The 17,305-nt window shown below is 46.2% G+C and overlaps 1 protein-coding gene across 10 annotated transcripts in view; it reads right to left on the bottom strand.

Moving 5' to 3' along the window:
* The window catches only part of LOC142488010 (uncharacterized), a 46,856-nt gene extending 37,923 nt beyond the window's left edge, over window positions 1-8,933 (bottom strand). For 6 of the 10 annotated variants that reach the window (XM_075588324.1, XM_075588326.1, XM_075588327.1 and 3 more), the window contains exons 1-2: window positions 8,654-8,933; window positions 93-211 (exon numbers count right to left, since the gene is read on the bottom strand). The gene's annotated coding sequence lies outside the window, so the exon portion shown is untranslated. Of the gene's footprint in view, window positions 1-92; window positions 212-7,833; window positions 8,227-8,653 lie in introns of those variants that run through there. The other 4 variants (XM_075588329.1, XM_075588332.1, XM_075588333.1 and 1 more) reach the window with 2 other exon arrangements.
* Between the last annotated feature and the right edge of the window lie 8,372 nt (window positions 8,934-17,305).

The following is a 17,305-nucleotide window of genomic DNA, read 5'->3' as shown; positions in this document are numbered from 1 at the left end:
CAAAGACCGGACCAAAGAGAAGGCCCCGTCAGAGCCTCAGAGAGGCTAGCAGGTGTGAGTACGCAAAAGGATTAAAAATAATTGTGAATTACCTCCACTTTGCCCCCCACGGCCACTGCTGATCTTCACCATCTACCAAATGTCTGCGAGATGAAGCTCAGGACCCGACTGGCTGTATTCCCCTGTAATGCGGACTGTACTCTGCTGTTTCCTGCAACAGAAGAACCGAAATGAGAAGTTTATGTTCCAAACCGACAGCTTTCCCCCGCCGCGCACGTGTTGGATGGAGCTCCTATGAAGGAGTATCTGACACGCAAGCCAGAGAAGTACGCTGGAGAGGAAGATTTGGCCTCATATTGTGGCGGGGGTGGTGGATTTTCCCTTTGGGATGGGGGGGCTTAAGGTCCTATGTGGTTCACGGGGTTTAATGACCGGAGCAGCGGAGTTGAGATCGCCTAGGGGCGTGGGCAAGGGATAGGTGTCCTCCAGACTGAAACCCCAGGTTTGGGTTGAAAATGTTGATTGTGTACACCTTACGTTAAAGAATTCATTGTTGATACATCAATGCCAAGAGTTATCAATGCAGACTAGCCTTGTAGGGGTTAGAAAAATTCATACACCATAAAGGTTTGAGAGTTTAAGTAGAAGTTGTTCCCCTCCTCCCCTCCCCCCCCCCCCCCCCCCCCCGCTACCAGGTACTCCAGACGAAATTTGACGCACCAGAATTGGACTTATTCAAATACCTCCAGATTAGGCAATTCTTATAAAAGATATTACCAAAAATTAGATTTTCCTCCTCTCACCAATTTTGAGAAATGTTGTAGAGCTGAAAATTACCAAAAAGGATTAATCACCAAAATATATGCTGATATGGAGGCAGCACTGGATATGCCGGATCATGATTATATTGCTTAAATGGGCGGCTGATTTGAACATAGATATAGACAGAGAGGAATGGGAAAACATATGGAGTATGCAACAAAAAAGTCCATTTGCACCACAATTAAGGAAAATATTTATAAAATATTATTTTACTGGTATCTTACCCCAGCCTGGCTAAAACAGATTTACCTGCTGGTATCAGATCTATGTTTGGAGGGGATGTGGACAAAGGGGGGACATGGTCCACATATGGTGGACCTGCCCAATAATACAGGTATATTGGGAAACTATCCAATCCCTGACTAAAGCAGTAACAGACATGATAATCCCGATTGATCCGTTGACTTTCCTGCTGGCAAAACCGGTGGAGGATACTGACCGACCAATGGGGAAATTAATTTATTTATCAGCAGCCAGATGCGCTAAAGCAGCCTCCTGGGAAAAAAATGACCCCTCCCTCCAGGAAAACTGTTATAGGCAGAATCAATGAGGTTATGCTAATGGAGAAACTTACGGCCTTTTTGAATCAATTAACAGATGACTATTATAAAATCTGGGGCCCCTGGCTGGCCCTACGCTCAGGTCCAAGCTGACTGGTCCATACCAGATAGAGGAAACCTGAGAAGTGGGTCCACAGAGAATAATTTAGGCAGAAAAAGATGAAAACATTTTTCTTTTGACAAGGGCACCAGAAGGAGAAACGGAAGAGTAGCTAAAGTAATAATAGAATACAAGTTAGCCGGAGAACCGGTTAAAAACGGGCCAAGAATATGGCAAGAGATATCCACATGAATGAAGGAACAATGGCATTGTCACTTGAAAAAGACCACTTAGGTCGAAACGTCGTGTTGGCTCAGTAAATGAGTTTATTTTGCTCAAATCCGCAGTGCCCTTTGTTCCTTCATTCATCTGTCTTGGACTGATTGCAGGCTTTCGTGCAAACACTGGAGCACCGGTTATTGTATGTTTTTTCTATTTTTGAGGTGTGCAGCATCACTCTATTTGTTCAAGAGATATCCACACACAGGGAAAAATCGGTGCACCGCCGGAGAAAATATGCAAAGGCTGGCATGTGCTTAATGTTGAGTCTTTATTGATAGAGCATAGCAGCAGAGTTTCTGGCGGATCCTGTAACGCGTTTCACCCCGTGGGGCTTTGTCAAACAGAACATGGCAAGGTAAGCTCTGTTGGCGAGGAAAAACGGGGACAAACCCCCCATTCTTCCCCTCCATCTTTAGCTTTCCCCCCATTCTTCTCACTCTCTCTCTGCTATGTTTCCTTGCTGTTTCTTGTTCTTTTTTTTCTGTATCTCAGTAATAACAGACAGATGAGATTCCCACTGGTTGGGTGGAGTTAATTTCAGTCGTAATTGTTAGGTTACTACAATATGAAGTGAAGCATATAATAATGTCTAAAGACTATTAGACTATTAAAAACACTTTGTATTGTTGTTTATTGTTATTTTCAATTTACTCAATAAAAACTATTTGAAAAAACAAACAAAAAAAAAAAACAATTGTTTGTTTATTACTGTTCCTCTATTCAAACATTTGAAGGAGAAAAGCTATTTTGATGCTTATAATGGATCAGTTTAACCCTTTGCAGAACAGACATTTAAATGTTGGGAATTGTACATTCATTATATGACACTGACTGAGACATTAATCTGTAATTACTTTGAACACATTTCTTGTGTTGAAGTTTACATATTATGTGTGAACTAAAAACAGAATATTATCTCTGACTTGGAAGAAACAAGTTACTAAGAAACTGCAAGTAGTATATCTATATATGGGAGATCTTGTCCTCGTTCTGCATTCAATCCCCTATTGTTATTCCCCTATTGTTATTCCTCTTTCCTTAGTTGATATATTAGGGTTTTCCCGGTTCACGTTATTTGAATGTTCTTTTACTGGATTCAACTTTTTGCTAAATCACCATTAACATTTATAATCAACTTTTGCATGCAATGTTTCATGGATTCCTACAGCCAATAGTACTGTATCACTGGATCTTGTACCTTTCTGTTATCTTTGTATATTTGCACATTTAGAAAATGAGGGGTTAACCCCTTGTATGCTACAGGCATGAGGCTGACGGATTTGCGAAACTCTAATTTATTGAAGCCAGAAACACAACGTTTCGACCATGCGATCTTTCTCAAGTGATATAAAGTGGCATAATGACAAAGTCCTGTGAAGTCCCTTTTATATCCCCACCATCCCACAATGCCCTCTGGGAATTATCCTAGATGAAATGCAGGTGTGCTGATCTGCAGGTAACTCCCTCTGTTCATAGCGTCCATTAGAGGCTTCAGTACTTTAATGAGGGGGCGTCAGGTGATCCTCCGTTGTCTTCATGAGTCATAGCAGACTCAACTAACACTTGAACAGGTGACCACCAGGGGTCACTATAAGCCCTATAAATTGCACTCTTAAGTTACAGTATCAGACACTGTTATAGGTGGATAATATGTAATTAGTAGGACCAAAGAAAGGGTCCACTGACCCTATGACAACAGACTCAAAAGCATAATTAAAAACAAAAATAACATTTTAATAAAACTATTTGTGACAAAACAACATATGTAGTGGACATATAAACACAGGATATAAAATCCTCAGTGGGAGAGATGGTTGAATATGGGGATGAGATGATATATATATATATATATATATATATATATATATAATAAAAAAATAAATAGATGATACCGTTCTGTGGCTAACGAAATGCTTTTATTTGTGCGAGCTTTCGAGATACACTGATCTCTTCTTCCGGCGATGTTACAATGAATGAAGCAAGCAAAGGGTATACTATAAACAGTGTCTATTGGAATGTTATCTGTGCTGGTCCTTCCCCCGGTGTGGATGTGTTTTATGGCTGGAGGTGTCAACTAGACAGTGATATCATCTTCCTCAGCAAATGCAAGAAGGAGCACCTGATCCCGAAAGGACTCGTCCACTCCAGCCATAAAACACATCCACACCGGGGGAAGGACCAGCACAGATAACATTCCAATAGACACTGTTTATAGTATAGCTTTTGCTTGCTTCATTCATTGTAACATCGCCGGAAGAAGAGATCAGTGTATCTCGAAAGCTCGCACAAATAAAAGCATTTCGTTAGCCACAGAACGGTATCATCTATTTAATTTTTGATTATTGAAGCTCGGCTAACACGGTACTGATACCTCTACGTGTGTGTGTGTGTGTGTGTGTGTGTGTGTGTGTGTGTATGTATATACAGGCATACCCCGTATTAACGTACGCAATGGGAACGGAGCATGTATGTAAAGTGAAAATGTACTTAAAGTGAAGCACTCCCTTTTTCCCCACTTATCGATGCATGTACTTTACTGCAATTGTCATATACGTGCATAACCGATGTAAATAACACATGTGTAACAGGCTCTATAGTCTCCCCGCTTGCGCACAGCTTCGGTACAGGTAGGGAGCCAGTATTGCTGTTCAGGACGTGCTGACAGGCGCATGCGTGAGCTGCTGTTTGCCTATTGAGCGAAATGTACTTACTCGAGTGTACTTAAAGTGAGTGTCCTTAAGTGGGGTATGCCTGTATATATACATACATACATACCCACAGCTCATATAGGAGCTAATGACCGGATATAAGGTATACAGGGTATAGTAACAGTAAATTGTACGGAAAGAAAAACTGTTAGTGGGACTAGTAGAAAAAATGGAGAGTGAACTCCAATGTTCCAATGCTGCAATCATATAAAAAAAGCAAAAAATGCAATCACTGTCCAGGAGTAACTAGGAATGTCTTTAGGCAGGTGTGAGATAATAAGTATTAGGGAATAAAGTCAAGATGGCTATAAAGGTATGGGCACACCAGTCGGGGGTTAATTTGCAAATGTGAACCAAAGATACAAAGCAGTGAGGCCGCAGCCACATAAGCTATTGATCAATAATAGTTCCAATAATGCTAACCTGACCCGACCGGTAATCCTGCCACCTTTTCAGCCGTGCAATGCAATGAAGCAAAAAAATCCCCTCCAACCTGTATAAGGCAGGGGAATCCCAGCTGCAGAGGAATCAAAGAACCTGGGTGCTCCTTTCGCTGATCTGCCGATGGACACCGCAACTCATCTGCTGCCTGGCGTGTATGCCAAAACCCTCAGCTCGCCGATGTTGATGACGTAGGGGCTGCGTCTCCGAAAGCCACGGCCGCACTGTGCTGGGGTCCCACGGGTAGTGCGATCAAGCCCATAGATAACACTGGGGCTTTATACCGCGAGGCAACCAGCCGTGCTGTGACCCGGGCAGATGACGTGTAGGCAGTGTCACAGAGCTCACCGGCTGTGTTGCGCTGGGGTCCCCGGGTAGAGCGCTCCAACCCTCCGATCACACTGGGTCTGCCTCCAGAAAGAAACGGCCGTGCCGGGACTTGGGATACTGCATGCAGGGTATTGCTATAGCGCAGATCAGCTGGATACCGCCTCCGTTCAGTGTTGATAGTAAACACCTGTAGCCTCAGAGACTGCTGTGTGCTCCATACCAAGTAGGTAATAGGAGGTAGGAAAGGCGGATGGGCACTAATCCTAGTAACACATAGTTCTACTATGATGTCCTACCTTTTTTTCTAAATAAAGTAATTTTTTTTTTTTTTTCAACTTTTTATTTTCATTGTTTTCCAAGCATACAGCGGTGTAAATACATTTTTTGGCCAATATTAGCTGAGGTTGCCACATAACTTGCTGATTCTCTTACACATAACACGTTGACTCAGGGGGGAAAGGGTTGCGCCACATCGGGGAAGACACATGTGGGAAATGGGGGGGGGGGGGAAGGGGTAACACAAAGGGGGGGGGGCAGAGGTGGGGTAGGGGGGGATGGGGAGGGGGTGTTGACCCGTATTCCACAGCTTCTTGTAACTCCTCGAAACTCTCGGCTCACGCCGTGCAACCCAGTGTTGGGCTGTTCTTGCCACGTCCCCTCAAAGTAATTTTATTTTACTAGCTTGTAGTGTTACTAGGATTAGTGCCCATCCGCCTTTCCTACCTCCTGTTAGTGGGACTATGCACTAAAGAATAGCTATAAATGAGGTCATAACAGCAACCCAACACAGCGCAACAATTGACACATATACATAAATCCCCAAACGATAAAAAAACAAAACAAAGATATATCATACACTTGTACTGGCTACATGGATAATAACCACAAATGGTAAGATAATGTATGTTGACATAATGTTTATATGTCCACTATATATGTTGTTTTGTCACAAATAGTTTTATTAAAATGTTGTTATTTTTGGTTTTAATTATGCTTTTGAGTCTGTTGTCATAGGGTCAGTGGACCCTTTCTTTGGTCCTACTAATTACATATTATCCACCTATAACAGTGGGGCTTATGCAGAGAGGAACGTTATTTAATGTGAAAACGGCAGGAAAATAGCCACAGGATTGGAGAAAGTTATGGTCGTATGCTGAAAGCTGCGTTACCTCATTTTTCTGATGAGATTCAAAATTGCCAAGTTTTTCTGGCTAGATTGAACTCGCTATAATATAGGGCAGAATGGCGAGTTGCAGTGCATCTATGCTACCTGCATACCACCCTATTTTAACATGGCGAATTTACCAATCTCTCCACGTGTTTGGCAATTTTTAAAGTAAAGAAACCTGCTGTGGCGAATTTTATGAATCTCTCCATGTTCTCTGCAGGACAAGCTTCTCTGGTACGTATTTTCGCCAAAAGATGGTGCTATTTCCCTTCTCTATCTTCTCTGCATAAGCCCCAGTGTCTGATACCGATACGGCAACTTAAGAGTGCAATTTATAGGGCTTATAGTGACCCCTGGTGGTCACCTGTTAAAGTGTTAGTTAATTAATTTTCCCTGTGCACCAAGTTTTTTAATCATCTGTACTACTAGGTGAGCGATTAGTCACTATGTTTGTATGTCATAGACTCCCCTGTATGGTGCATCCCCAGCATCTGATCTGCTCCGTCACCGCTTGGTGCTTTCCCACGTCATGTTATCCATCCGGGCATCATCTCCTTGCGATCCTCACTCCGTTCTGATCGGGTCTCTCCCTGTGACGTCATTGGCTCCTCCTGCCATATCGTGGCATTCTTTGTATACATCTGCTGTATGTGTCATCCTCTGTGATCAGCAGACTTATCATGCAGACGCATGGAAAAAACAGATCAGGAGGCCTAAATCAGCACACAGGATAATGCATGTCCTCATAATAAACATTAAACTGACTGTATGTGCAAAGGGATTACAAACGGAAGCCGTTGTGTTGTGTAATGCGGGGGCGCGCTCATTTTGTTACATTTGGTTAAAAATAATGTTTTTTGCATGCGTCTGGATGATAAGTCTGCTGATCACAGAGGATGACACATACAGCAGATGTATACAAAGAATGCCACGATATGGCAGGAGGAGCCAATGACGTCACAGGGAGAGACCCGATCAGAACGGAGTGAGGATCGCAAGGAGCTGATGCCCGGATAAATAACCGGACGTGGGAAAGCACCAAGCGGTGACGGAGCAGATCAAATGCTGGGGATGCACCATACAGAGGAGTCTGCTATGACTCATGAAGACAATGGAGGATCACATGACGCACCCTCATTAAAGTACTGAAGCCTCTAATGGACGCTATGAACAGAGGGAGTTACCTGCAGATCAGCACACCTGCAATTCATCTAGGATAATTCCCAGAGGGCATTTGGGGATGGTGGGGATATAAAAGGGACTTCACAGGACTTTCTAATTATGCCACTTTATATCACTTGAGAAAGATCGCATGGTTGAAACGTTGTGTTTCTGGCTTCAATAAATTAGAGTTTAGCAAATCTGTCAGTGCTGTGCGATTTCTTGCGTTCCTGGGTATGCTGCAGGATATCATCCATTCGTAGGAGCACCGGTAATTCTATCACCTTATTGGATTTTTTATGGTTGGTGTGCAGCATTTACCTTTATTCTAAGGCCTGTAATATAGAGCGCGCTGTTGCGCTCATCAATTACAATTAACGGTGGGAGGCTGACGTTGATAGTTGAGAATCGTGCACGGCCGCGAGCGGTGACGCAGCAGACCAGAGAAAGTACAAGAAATTTGTATTTCCGCGCTGTCGCCGTGCCACTATGAACCAATCACAGTGCGGCATATTGTTGTGACATCATAACCACGCGCGTCACCGCTTACCCTCTACAAACGAGCCGCACACGCACCAGCGGAGGAGGGAAGAGGGCTCTGTGTCTCACTTCTACATCTCCAGTTCTGCACAGACCTCACCCTCCTCCTCTGCACAGACCCTCCCTATCTCCCCACTGTCCCAGACACATGATTTAAAACTTGGACATGAGAATGCAGCAGATATTTGGGACATCAGAACATACAGTCAGACCAGGACTGTCCCCAGGCAAACGGGTCAGCCTCACACAGAGAAGCTATAGCCCATAACACACACATGATGCTGGCTGGCCCCTGTGGTAATGAAGGAGTTAAACTCCAACCAATACTCCCTCAATCTAATTACTTTCTAACTCTATTTAATAACTTTTCCAATCTTATCCTCACTGATTCCTAATGTTAATTCCCAATGTAAAATAACCCCCATTATCTCCCAGTCCCTGTGATACCAGGAGGAGTAACCCCCCCAGTGCCAGAGGCTCCCCCTCACTATCAGAGGCTCAGCCTCTCAGGCTCCTGTGTGTAAGGAAGCTCAGAGCAGCACTGGGATAATGTGCACAGGTCACACAAGGGAGGGGAAGGGAGGAGGAGGAAAGCACTTACCCAATAACACAGGCTGAAGATCTCTGTGCAGCAGGGGGTGGGCAATGTGAGGGGGGCACAGGAAAAGGGACTTAGAGGCTTCAGAGCCTATTCCTCAGTGTGTCCCCCCCTCAGTGCCTGAGATGTGCACTTTATCCCCCCTCACTGTGTGTGTACTTCCTATGGAGGGTGGGGGGAGCCCCTGTGATCTCTCAGTCCTTCCCTGTGGGAGTGACCTGGATTCCCTCCTCAGGATGTGGGACAGTCTGTGCTCAGGATCAGTGTTTCCTGCCGGAATCAAATCTCAAACACCAGGACATCCGGCTACAGCAGAGGGACCATAGAGAGGGAAGAGGGGAGGCCAGAGCGCCCTCTAACAAGCTCATCCTGAGCCCAAATGGAACAGCGACCCCTGGTGGGCTCCTAAGTAAGGTGCGGTGAGTGCCCCCTGGTGAGAGCTGCACGTGGTGCTGGCTGTGGGCTGGTGAGAAACATAGTGACAATCTCACCCCAATCTCCCACCGTATATAGTGCTAATTTATACTCAAAGAATTACAGCAAGTTTCTCATGGCAAACGGGCCTACATTTCCATCATAATCCCAGGACTGTTTTTCAATCAGTGACTGGTATTATTTTCACTAGTTCGTGCGCCCAGGACTGTTTGCTCTCTTGTATTTCAGTATTCTGTACAAGTCCCTATGGATGGATTTTTTTATTTGTCCTGAGGCAGCCATCCCTAATATCAATTCATTGTATTGTGTGGGGATTTTTTTTTTACACATTTTTTGTGTTAATTTTCATTATAATCACTGTATTTATTGGTTATATTGTTAATCACTATTGCACTTTATTAGTTTCACTAGTGGATCACTGTTCTAATAGGTTGAGCGCTTAGTATATGTGTTATTAGTTTAATTATTATTATCACTGTTTTAATTCTCTCTAATTAGGTTTAGGGCAGTCAAATCCTTTACATATAGATCCTTTAGGGTTGTAATTTTTGGATTTATAAATGTAGCCAGGTATAAAAATGGTATACAGCTCTTTCTCATGCTGGCAGTAACCCTGGTAAGTATGCAGGGTTGCCCTCATACCCTGGTGAGGTGTCATATGTACACAAGGGGAGTGGTAACATGCTCTGTGTCCACTGTTAGTGACACCAGAGGTGTGGCTGTTTTCTGAGTCTATATAAGATACAGCACTGCCAAAAGTTAGCGGTTCAGTTATGACTGAGTGAACAGTCTGGGTTTCAAGTTGAAGAAGAGTCTGCAGCAGTTCAAGGCTGTCAGATCTAAGTACCTAGGGACTTGACACAGATGGCGATCTCCCTTAGGGGAGAGGTGATCCAACTCTATTGAGAGAGAGAAGGAACTTCCCGAGAATGATGCACTTCACCAAAATGAGCGGCTAGAACGACCGCTATGAGGGGCAGTCTGTCCATAGTGATGCTAATAAAGAGGCCCTTGTTCATCGCAACCCTTCTGTGTGAGTGTGGAGTCATTCTGCAGAAGGAGGTACCACAGAGGAGGTCCTCATCAGATACATCCCCCTGCAGCCGCAGAGATCCTGATGAGGTGGAGACGCTGAATCGTATGTGAGTACGACTCAAATCACACTACCTCAGATGCCTGTCATGCTGATATCCCCATACCAACTCAGTGGGAGACTCAGGAGTCCTGTAAGCCAGCAGGTGCACCACACAATACACATCCATGTAATGGGGTTAGTAGACCACAGGGGCCAATGTGAGATTGGGTGGGTGTCTAACCGTTACATTTTTGGAGGGGCTGCTGAGATACCTATCAACAGGACAGGCTTTTGCTGGGCACACTAGGAAACAGGGAGAATGTATGCTGCCAGTCAGTGCTGTGGATGGAGACGGAGCCTAGGGGTAGTCAAGAGTGTGATGGATTTGTCAGCTCACAAGGACACCCTAGGATCCGGAGTGGAGTTAAGTGGGTCTGGAGACAGGGCTATAGCTGTTCTAGTCTCCTTGAGGCAGCTAGTGGTAGGATGCCTGAAAGAATAGCCTGGTAACAAGGGTCAGGAATTCCTGAGAGGGTCTGCGCTAGGTTGGCCAACAGTAGGTAGACACCCTAGTACTGCATGGGAGAAGCCAGAGTACTCTAGCCAGGAGCCAGACACTTACCGCAGAGCACAGACTGGAGGGAGGTGGACACAGCATACACAGAGAGAGTGAGCCTAGCCTGAGATAGTGCAACATGAGTTAGACGTACATTAGATACACGTAGGTGGTGCATCGTGGCATTCTTTATTGCATCGAAATGGCAGCTGCCCCGCAGAGAGGAGCGCCATGTGCGATACTAGAAATTACAGTGTGAAGATGGCGACCGCAAGTAGAGAAGCTCCGTGTGGTGCGGAGAGTCCAAGATGGCGGACCCCGGCTGATGGAGGGAGCACACGTGGTGTGTATACCACGGAGGAGCGGGCGACTGAAGTGACTTTGGCAGGCATGCTATGGAGTGGCGCCAAGGCTGTGGCCGCGCCGTTTTTGTCCTGCCTAGGATCCCAGGGTGCTACCCTGGAGGACAGTGTTGAGGACATTGTAGTTATGTGCGGAGGAAACGGAGAATCTGCTTGCCAGATGGTAAGCCACAACCAAAAATGTACCTCAATTGCAATCGAGAATGGCCGTGCAAGCCAAGATGGCGGCTCCCGCTTCCCTGGGAGACCGCGTGGGCCTAGTGCAGAGAATTCTGCAAATACTAAAATTGCAGAGCGTTGGTCAGGATTGGCGCCAAGAAGAGAACCCCACCCTGCTTGGGGGTATGGCACGAAAGCTGTGGCCGCGCCTTCATGGACTGTAACAGGCTCAGAGCCGGTACTGGGTCACCCAGTGAATCTGTGGGACCCTCCCCTAATATCTACCAGGGGGAGTGGTTTCCGACTTTGCCAAATGAGAGTGAAGCGGGCTGAGGGAGGAGTTAACAAACCGACCCCTGCCCTTCAGTTGCGAGGAGCTGGTGAACAGGCAAGATCACTACAGAAAGTGTCCCCTGTAACCAGCGTTGCAAGCGGAAAAGAGATGGACATCTCAGCTCACCCCTACTCGTTACCAGGAGGCTTCCTAGTGATCAAAGCGGGTGACACTGAAATGATCAGATGCCTGTGTATGCAGTGCCGATTGCCGGGTGGAGTAGCAAGTACCATGGCGAGGTGTCCCCAATGTGGCATCCACTACCTATGGGCCGTGCAGCCCTTCGTGCCGGGGTACACCGTGGAGGCGGGAGCGGAAACAGCCAAGATGACGGCTGAAGCCTCGCCCAAGATCAAAGAGGAGCCAGCGGATCCCGGAGAATGGGGATCGCTGTTGATGATAGCGACGGAACCTAAGGAACCAGGGGCATGCAACCGCAGTGAAGAAAAGCCCAGCCCGACATCGGTAGTGATGCGCCTACCGGCGAACCACCACAGCGGTGCTGTGAAAGAACCAGACCTTACCTGCCAAGCAGCGGAGCGGAGTCTCGAAGTGCCGATGTCGCCTGTGAGGAGTCAACCGGAGAGGAGGAGTCCCACGGCCATGGTGACATCCAGCACGGAAGGCGTAGAAGATCCCATCCTGAGCCGACGGAGCGGTGAGACACATCCTTACCCTCCCCAGGCGCCGGTGGTGGCAACGGCAGAGGAAGGCCTAGCCCAGGCCCGAGCGGAGCGGAGAGCAGAACCTTCACTTCCGGCGGCGGATGTCATTGTGGAGGAAGAGGTTCCGGTTGGGAGCCCAACCCAAGATGGCGGCGATGAGTCATACGAGAAGATGGCTGTGTCCTCGCGACTGCTGTGCAGTGGTCGCTTACCGGGAGCAGCCAAGAGCAAGAGCTGGCAGGCCCTGCAGAAGCCTGGGCACCAGGAGACGGGGGAACCGGAACGTCCATCTGATGATACCGATCAAGGTAGCGAGGAGCTGCAGACCATTGTGCCGCACCGACCTATAGCCTTTCCCTATGCCCAACCCCCGGCCTTAGTTAAAACCCCTGTCCCTGTCACCTCCTCATCTGGGTCCCAGTTGAGCCAAGGGTTATCTGGGGAGTCACGGGACACATCTGATGAACGGACTGGGTCAACTCTGGACTGGGGCGATTGTTTTACCTCCGATGAGGGATCGGGGAGTGGAGTGTCTATGCGCAGAGTAACTTCATGTACTAGCGATAGTAACAGCGCCATGAATGTGAAATGTAGGCCTAAGCATTTAGGGTCAAATTCCAGGTCCACCAGGACATCCGGAATTTCTTCGGGGGGTGAACCGGAAGAAGTGAGGATACGGTAGTCACAGTAGAGAGAGTACGGAACAAGGAGACCAGATGGTGGGCGCCCATGTTCGAGGGGTTTGAGGCCTGGATGGACCGTACACGGTTCATATTGAGGAGGGATGGAATCGTGGATCACTGGTGGGGCGTAGGGGAGTTCTCTGAGGAGGAGCGAGTAGAGGAGCTTCGACTACGGTGGCATGACATACACGCGGGGGTAGTTACTCCCCGAGGGTCGGCCATATTTAGGGATCTAGTTGAACCTCATGAGCCGTTATCATGGGTACTGCCAGGCAGGGCTGGCAACAAAAAGCTGATTCGCACCAGTAGGGCTGAAAGAGCCATTGTCACCAAGTATAAGAAGTCCCATGGGCTAGAATATCTTTATGTGCCAGAACCCTTAATGCAAGAGATTGAGGATGGTAGAGACACCTGGCTACGGGAGACCATAGAGGAATACATTATGAGCAAGTCCGGTGGTTATGCTGGGTTTAAGATGGAGGAGCGAGTCTCACAGCTGATGAGGGTGTGGAGTGTTGGGCGCAATATTTATATGCACCGGATGGAATACAGGCCAGAGAGTGAGCCACCTAGAGAGTACAGTGACTGTCAAGGATGTAAATGGTAGGGAGGTACAGAAGCCAGACCCTAGGCACTATTAATAGTGTAGTGTAATGGGGATTCTCCTTAAGAGCAGTGCAGTCTGCAGGTCAGCATGCACTGTATACAATTATGTTTACTGTGAAGACATGATCAGTGTGTATAATGTATTTTTATATATATTGTTCTGTTGTGTGTTGCAGTGCTACCTGGAAGAAGGTTCCACAAATTTAGGTCCCAGCCTGGGTTTCACCAGGGGGAGAATGTAGCCACGTATAAAAATGGTATACAGCTCCTCATGCTGGCAGTAAACCTGGTAAGTATGCAGGGTTGCCAGCAACAATCATGGAGGTTTGCCCTCATACCCTGGTGAGGTGTCATATGTACACAAGGGGACCTTTGAAAAAGCGCGCTCCAGCGCGAAACATATGTCAGGTGGTTTCAGGACATGACGTCACTCCTCAGCGCTCGGTACACGGAGACACGCACCAGCCACACTGCGGCTGGAATGTCTATCCGTGTTCCTTCTATGGGCAACATGCAAGAGCTCCTGTTGATTGTAACAAGCTAAGTACATTGTTGCTTAGCCCACCTTATACTATACAATGCTACTATGCACAGGATGGGGCTTTACCAGGAGCATTGCAACTCTGTGTTATACTGTATTGGTAACTGACAATAAGTATGATTTCTGATGTCTGTATTTCTCTTATACCTACTATGAGCGCTATGACCTTGTAGCATTCATATTTTATCAACATATATTCCTACATTTTGTCTATCACACTCATTTAGGGTCTGACTTTATTTTAAGGACACTATTGTGACACTCATTACACTTTCTGTGTGGTGATGTGTGACGATTCTACCCTAAATTACCTCATAGACATTTGCTTCTCATACATTTGTAAGTGTTTTTGACATCTAAGGTTCAAGAGGCTATAACTTGATACGGTCTTTGAACCGTGCCTCAGGGCGTTATATATGCATACTTTATGCTAGCCCTATTTAGGGTTATATGTCTTTACTACAGTGTCCTCATTTATGGATTTTGATAATAATATGTTAGTAGGTTATTATTATACACCATAGTGCGCTTGAGCTGTGACCACACGCCGCTACTCATGTTATATGACACTATTTTCTGTATTTACTATTGGCCATTTATTGGTTACTACTTTTGTGCTATTTGATTATATTCCTATAGATTTAGTACGGGTAGATATTATTTTATTATGCTGCCAGTTTTTTAGTTAATAGTGCCACTCCACTGCAGGAGGGTACTTCTCTCTATTGGAATTAATATCGTAGCATATATACCAACTGGCCACTTGTAGTGTTAATTTAGGTCTCCTCTCCTATTTACTTTATGTGGAAACGTTTTTGGTCTGTCATTAGGGGGTGGTCTTGAACCTTCTTACCACACCCCTCTATACAAATTTAGTTTTATTGTGTATCTATTATTAAATGTATTTTAATTATATTTCACTTGCCTCACTATATCCATCTGAGTGCATTCCTAAGGGAACCTTTCTGTTTATGACTCCTCATCCCTTTTTGAAACAGATGAGATTTCAGATTACACCCATTACTATACTATTACTTTGAGCTCATGCGGGGGCTTCCTCCCTTCTCTCCCCTTTTCCTTGTCTTTTATTAAGTATGCAGGGATGCTAGCAACAATCATGGAGGTTTGCCCTCATACCCTGGTGAGGTGTCATATGTACACAAGGGGAGTGGTAACATGCTCTGTGTCCACTGTTAGTGACACCAGAGGTGTGGCTGTTTTCTGAGTCTATATAAGACAGAGCACTGCCAAAAGTTAGAGGTTCAGTTATGACTGAGTGAACAGTTTGGGTTTCAAGTTCAAGAAGAGTCTGCAGCAGTTCAAGGCTGTCAGATCTAAGTACCAAGTGCTTCCACACTGTGATCAGGGACCTGACACAGATGGTGATCTCCCTTAGGGGAGAGGTGATCCAACTCTATTGAGAGAGAGAAGGAACTTTCCGAGAGGGATGCACTTCACCAAAATGAGCGGCTAGAATGACCGCTGTGAGGGGCAGTCTGTCCATAGTGATGCTAATAAAGAGGCCCTTGTTCACCGCAACCCTTCTGTTTGAGTGTGGAGACATTCTGCAGAAGGAGGTACCACAGAGGAGGTCCTCATCAGATACATCCCCCTGCAGCCGCAGAGATCCTGTTGAGGTGGAGGCGCTGCATCGTATGTGAGTAGGACTCAGATCACACTACCTCAGATGCCTGTCGTGCAGATATCGCCATACCAACTCAATGGGAGACTCAGGAGTCCTGTAAGCCAGCAGGTGCACCACACAATATACATCCATGTAATGGGGTTAGTAGACCACAGGGGCCAATGTGAGATTGGGTGGGTGTCTAACCATTACATAAGGAACAACTGGACATTCAGAATAAGGATTATAGTTTATCTATAAGAAGATGGTGACAAGGAGAACTACTCTTTTGTTAAGTACATACAGCCGCGGCAGGGGTTATTTTAACACTTCTGTTATTTTGCGGTGGCATTTTCAGAATGCCACGCACTTCACCGCGTTCATGCCGAATTCATGCAGGCCGTCACCCGCGGTTGATCTGTTTAATGATAATGGTTTGGATTTAATTGGGTGCAATTCTACGCGTATTCGCCAGGTGGCAGATATTCATGAATTGTAATGTGTACACTACAGTACTGTACATGTGCTTCAGTAATGTGTCAACTTGCAGGTGTTTAAAAAGCACCATAGTGGTCCATTGTGAATTGACATTGGTACTGAAGAAGTTACAATACTGTATCAATGTAGGCGTTTCATATTAAAAACTCAATGCACAGTGTCTGGTGTTCTATTGTTCAGAGCGTTCCGAGATGAGTGCACCGCCACAGTACGTGTTCAAAAAGCCCGACAAGTCGTACGCTTATTTAATATGGGCTGCAATTAATGCAGCAGATGATAAGATGGCTGATGAGTTGAAGGCTACTCGCAGCTCAAAACAGAGGGTACAGAGAGGTATATGAAAATAAATAATCAGTGGGACTGCTGAGGTAAGCCACGAGGGAATTCCAAAGCGTGGGTGTGGAAGGAATGGAAGTAGATGGGGGAGACGCTGTAAGCTGCGTGTGTGTAGGAGGAGTCCCAATGGGAAACGCTACCTGAGATCCTGGGATGTAGAAGGCCTGGGTCAGTGCCCCTACGGATCCCTCGTGTAGCCCTTCTCCAATGCAGTCTTCTCAGCAGAGGGGACGCCGCCGTCCTAGATGTCCTCTGTGCAGTCTCCCTTCTGTGGCGCGAAGATCCCGAGTGCCGGAAACACGTGATGGTGCATCCGGTCCGTCCGGAAAAATCTTCCTCTCCTAGTGGACACGTGATGACACGGAGGAGAATAGACCGCCGCCAGCACCCACGCTACCTCCGATCCTCAGCGCGTCACTCCAATCAGGCAGTGGCAGGAAGAAAAATAGTGATTGGAAGGTTGAATCGCAAAAAGTCCCCAAAAAGCACTGACAGCTGATAAGATGGCCACTGTTGGTCAAATTTATCAATATTTTATCGACAATTATGACTTTTACAAATTTTCCCCAGATGCTCGTGTGTGGAAGGGTGCAATAAGGAAAAAGTTATGTATCGATCCGTCTTTTTTTCGTATTGATCCCGCACCCGGAGTTAGAGGAGGGTATTGGTGTGTTGCGCCAGATTTTTCCAGTATCTTTGATCATGGAGACTTCAAAAGGCGAAAGGTCATGGTAAAACCAACTAAGAATCGTCAGTCGCTGGAAAACAATGCGCCAGCACC

This window comes from Ascaphus truei, chromosome 2 (genome assembly GCF_040206685.1).
Source record: "Ascaphus truei isolate aAscTru1 chromosome 2, aAscTru1.hap1, whole genome shotgun sequence".
Lineage (NCBI taxonomy): Eukaryota > Metazoa > Chordata > Amphibia > Anura > Ascaphidae > Ascaphus > Ascaphus truei.
This window is presented reverse-complemented; position numbering and strand designations above follow the sequence as displayed.